Source organism: Ananas comosus, linkage group 9 (genome assembly GCF_001540865.1).
Source record: "Ananas comosus cultivar F153 linkage group 9, ASM154086v1, whole genome shotgun sequence".
Lineage (NCBI taxonomy): Eukaryota > Viridiplantae > Streptophyta > Magnoliopsida > Poales > Bromeliaceae > Ananas > Ananas comosus.
In genome coordinates, this window is record NC_033629.1 from 9,613,290 (window position 1) to 9,619,289 (window position 6,000).

Here is a 6,000-nt window from a genome sequence, read left to right on the forward strand (position 1 = left end):
AAGTTTAATCGAAATGTGTAATTGAGAGGTAAAATTGTTGATATATAATAATATGGCACCTGATCATTATTCTCGGATTGAGGTGGTGTTTTAGGTGATTGGCTCTGTGGGATGCTGTAGAGCTCCATAATCTTTTCGTAGTTCTCGGACCACCACTTTTGTGCTTCGAATGCATCAAACAACTCCTCCCTAAAACATAAACCGTTCAAATCACAAAAATTTACGTACATAAAGATCAAAATATTAGTAGTGGACTAGTAGGGATTGATTCAAATTGAATTACCGAACCGAATCGATCGAATCAGTCGGTTCAGTTCAATTTTATGTGTAATTTAGTTTGATTTTTCATAGTTCGCCGACCACCGCTGCTACGCTGATCAAACAACTCCCTCTCTAAAGATGAACCATTGAAATCATGAAAACTTACTCAGAAAAACTTATTTACATGCATGCGTAAAGATCAAAGAAAATATAAGGAGTAGGAGTCGGTTCTAATCGAATTGCCAAACCGAAGCGATCGAAATCGGTCGGTTCAGCTCGATTTTATGTATAATTTAGTTTTATCTTTCGTAGTTCGCGAACCACCACTGTTGTGCTTCATACGGATCAAACAACTCTTCTCTACAGATAAACGGTCGAAATCGCGAAAATTTACTTAGTAAATTAAGCTTATTCAAATGCATGCATTAAATTTACATTATTAGTAGTAGGGATGAGCATTTTTGGGCTCAAACCAAATCACCGGACCAAACCAATCGTAATCAGTCGGTTCAGTCCGGTTTTATGTGTAGTTTGGTTCGGTTCGATTTCAAAAGCTAAAAACTGGAATAATTGAAATATTAACTAAATTGACGAAAATATCAGTAATTTAATGTACATTAGTCTTAAATTTAAAGAAAAACATGTAGCAATCTTAAATAATGATTAAATTATCAGACAAGTTGATTATTATTATCTTTAGATTAATGATTTTTAATGTAAAACTAATCATGATTGTATCCATTTTTTAGTAGTTTAAAAAGGCTTAAACGAAACAAAAATATTTTATCGAAATCAAATAACCGAATCGAACTAACCGATGCTAACCCCTAATCTCAGGATGCAATACAAGTACTTTAATTAAAAGACAAATCACTTTACAATAAACCACTCTTAAAATGAAAATGTACATTTATCATGGAATGATCAAATAGAATTTTAAAAAAAAAACCCCAAAAAATTGCACTTAATTAATCATCTAAACATACTATCAACTAACTACACGAACAAAAATCAATGCATAAGATTAGTTACATATATATATAATTGAGAAAACTCCAATTAAACAAACAAAAAATTTCCATTGAGATCACCTGAAGCGTATTCTCCTTATGTGGTTTGCACCATTAGGAAGTGAAACCAATGTGATGAGAACACCAGGATCAGGTTCTGCTTCCCATTCATTCTTTTCTTCTGCTTCTGCTTCTGCTTCTGCTTCTGCTTCTGGGTATTGCAGTTCGTTATCTTCTTTTTCTTCTACGACGGTATTCAAGTACTCCTTTTCGTGTCGAGTTCTCCGTCGTTTTTTTTGCACTCTACCAACCTTCAAGGACATTCCCTTGATCTACCATTTATACATACATTGTAAAACATATTTATTTGTAATGATCATTACACAACAAAAAAAATAACATATTCATAAGATAATTGGGTTGGTGTAAAAGAAGAGATTAGTAGTGGATTAATGTATTATTACATGGTTGGTGATCTCCTTGAGAAGGTCCTTCTTTGTGCCCGAGCATGGAATGCATGTAAGCATCTCTCTCTCTTTTTTCTTTTTTTCTTTTGAGATGGAACCAAGAAAATAAAATAAAATAAGCTCAAATTAAGCTACACAATAGAAACTTAATTAGGTTTGATCAAATGTGGAATGTGAGTAGGTTCATGCTAAATTATGGGCTAAAATTTTGTTGTTTGTTCGAAATTTGAAATGGTTTTAGCTAATGCCTTGTTTAGATATTGGGCCAAGTTAGGGTGCTTTTTGGTGTTATTGATGAATTTTACTTACGAGTAGGGGGTGTCAACGAGCCGGACATGAGCAAGCTAGGACCGGCTCGTTTCATAAATGAGCCAAACACGAGTTGGCTCGTTAAAGTATCGAGCCGAAAAATTGACGAGTTGAACACGAACTGGGTCACGAACAATAAGTTAAAAATGATTAGAAATGATATATATATAAAATAAATTTATGAGATCTTATCTATTAAATTTTGATTTAATGGTTGAAAATTTATATATAAATGAGCTTTTTTATAATTGAGTTGAGCTTTATATTTAGGTTTTGCTAAAAATTAAATAATAAAAAAATATATTCTACATATATAATTATTCATTCATATATAAAAATATAAAATATATGCATTCGAGCGGTTATCGAGCCGAACACGAGTGAACTGACCCCAACTCGTGTTCGGCTCATTTATTAAACGAGCTAAAAATTAAATTCAACTCGTGTTCGGCTGGTTTACTAACGAGCGATTCGATTTTGAGCTCATTTCGAGTCAAACATGATCTGGCTTGCGAACAACGAGCTAGAATATTGACACCCCTACTTACGAGTGTCGAGAAAATATATGAAGCAATTAGGAATCCAAGTAATACATTTTACCATCACGCAGCTCAAGGTATTAACTCATAAGCATAATAATTTTTTAAAAAAATTTCTAGTATATTTTTTTATAGCAAAATTTTATGAAAATAAAGCAATGCTAGACGTATATTCCTAAAATAAAATGTAAATTTTTCTTCTTACTTATCCAAAGCTCTTTTTTCTTCACTAGTTTTAATAATTTTTTTTAATTAAAAATTTAAGGGGCTTTTTGGTTCCTTAAAAAAAAATTGTGACAAAAAAAATTTCAAGAAAAAATTACCTTTTTTCTAAAGCTTTTACTCAGATTTAATGAAAATTTAATATTTTTGTTTTTCTAAAAACAATCGTAAAACGAAACACAAGTTTCCATAAAAGTTGGAATTTTTTTTCAAAAAATTTAATTTTTCTTAGAACTAAACAAGCAAAAACTCAAAACAAACAATTTCATGAAAACCTCTTTTTCACGAAATTTTTTTTCCATAATTTTTCATGTAACCAAACAACCCCTAAAAAATATTTATGAACTTTAGTATGAAAAAAGTGTAAAATTTACATCTACATATAGGAGTATAAATAGTATTTTTTATAAAAAACAAATATACAGCAATACTATTCTCTTTTTTGAGAGATAGGTAGCACGCTATCCGCTTCGTTTATTTTATTTAGAAATAAACTTAGCTGGAAATGTGAATCAACTGGGATTCGAACTTCGATCTCAGATACCAACCACCAAGCCCTTTGTCACTTGCTCTAGGGACGGTCGACTACAGCAATACTATTCATACACCCCATTTTAGGATGCATAATTTTTACCCACCTATCCAATAAATGTTTTTTTTTTACTTATCACATGACGTGTCAAATAATATAATTTTTTGGCTAAATTTCAGAAAACCTCTTTATAAATACTTATTTTTTTTTACTTTTTCTCTCTAATTTTTAAAAATCTATATTTTACTCGCTCTCAATATTTCAAGTTGGTACATTTAGCTAGACGGGCAAATAAGCAAGCCAGCTTGTATTCGGTTCGCATTCGGCTCGTTCGAACTCGACTCGAAATTAAATGAGCCAAACTTGAACTAAAAAAGAAATTCAAAATTTATTTCAAACCAGCTTGAGTATTACTGGGCTCCCTCGAAAAGCGCATGTGTGTTATATATAGAACTAGGCTATAATACTATCAATAGCAGCAAGCTATTGTGCTATTAATTTTTTAACCCTTGGATTGAGAGGTTAGGATGATATAGGGCTCCTAAGGTTGAGTGAGTGGTTGGTTGAATAGTATAATCTAACTGGTTAAAATAATCAAAAGATTAAATTTAACGGTGAAAAACTCGATAGTACCAAATCCTTTATACTATCGATAGTATCCCAGCTCTCTCTCTCTTTGTCTATATATATATATAGAATTGAGCTCTTATGCTTTTAAAAGTACTTGGTAATGATCAAATGCGTAGATCTAACGGTAAAAAACTATATATATATATATATATATATATATATATATATATATATATATATATATTGGTCTGGAGCTATTATACTATCGAAAATAAAAGGGAGTTAGTGCTTCCCACTTTTTAGCGCTTGAATTAACGATTGTATAGTCAAGATGAAAATAGTACCCATAGAATTGAGTAGTCCCTCTAAGATAATAATGCTAATCAAAAGGTCATAAATTATGAAAAGGGTTGATAAGAGCCAAAAGGTTAAAAGCACGGATTCTCTTATGCTTCCGAAAGTATAGTAACTCTATTATTTATAATTATATGTATATAAAGTTTAGGTTATTGGGCATGTACTTGCCCACAAAACTAGACCAATAAAATTCTGCTATAATTATTCTCTCTCTTTTTTACTTGCTCGCAGAGTCGCTTTTCTTAATTTTTTTAATATTATAATACTGTATTTCATACATTTATTTTGTATATTGAATATTCAAATTATTGGATATTTTTTTTATCAATTTTTAGATAATATTTTACAAAAATTAAATTATAGATTGTTAAGAATTTTAAGCAATTTGTTTACTGGTTGAGCTCGCTGGACTCAAAGTTAGACTCGCTCAAGCTTGGTTCGAATTAATTTCAAGCATAGCTTGAGCTTAAATTTAGGCTCGAAATTAATTTCAAGGTAAAATCTTGAGTTGAGGTAAGCTTACTCAAACTCCGCTCGTTTCCACCCCTACATTAGCCCCCTTCCGTTAGAGTTTTATATTATTCTATCTATTTTGTATAAATTATATCAAAAATATTCTTCAAGACGGCAGAAATACATTAAAAATTTATTTTTATTTCTTATAAAAGATGTAAAGGCAATTGATTATTTTGCCCTTTCCATTAACATTGTAATTTATAAAAATGTTTTTGAATTTTTAAAAAGATAAAATATAGATTTTTGAAACAAAATTTTTATATTTTGACCTAAATTTTTGAGCTATAGGTGAGAAGCAGACACGTGCGATACCACGAGGGGCAAATGAAGTTTACCTTCTTTTTTCCGTAGGCTTTTTTTACATTTAGCTTTCTCAGAATTTTTTTTCTATGAATAGTCCTACAAAATTTATATTTGAAAGATTGGTCCTATCCACCAACGCAAGCGCCACATGAGTAGTTGTTTAGGTTAAGTTGAACTCCGTAGATCATTCACTGTATTTAAACACGACGAATGATTTATCGTGTTACATTATTTTTCCTCCGATTAGAAAGAATTATTCATTATATCTAAATACGATAAATGATTCATCATGTTCAACTTAACTTTCACTGTCATCGACGCTTGCGTGGCCTCGTGCGGCAACGGGAATAAGATCAATCTTATAAATATAAATCTTGTAGAACTATTTGTAGAAAAAAATTAATAAGGGTGCTAAATGCAAAAAAAAAAAAAAAAAAAAAAAAAACTTGTTTCCGTTCAATCGCGCGAGGCCGGACAGCTAAAGCTCGCCTTTCCAAGAAAAGAAGAAAAAGCGAAAATATTTTAGAATTAAATTCAAATCACGCTCGCCCAATCCGAGTCCCTTCAATCGAATCACACTCCCATTCGAGAGGGAACCAAAAAAAGAAAAAAAAAAAATCTCCCAATTTCTGGGGTTTTTTCTACCACCTCTCAATGCGATAATCGATTCGATTTGATTTGATGCGGCCGATTTCTAGGGTTTCTTGCCTCCCAACGCCGTCGATTTTACGGTGAATTTGGGGATTTTTTTTTTTTTTTTTTTTTTTTTTTTTGGGAGTGATGGGAAAGGGCTCGTGGAATTGGGGATCTTAGGATTTGATTTGATGCGGCCGATTTCTAGGGTTTCTTGCCTCCCAACGCCGTCGATTTTACGGTGAATTTGGGGATTTTTTTTTTTTTTTTTTTTTTTTTTT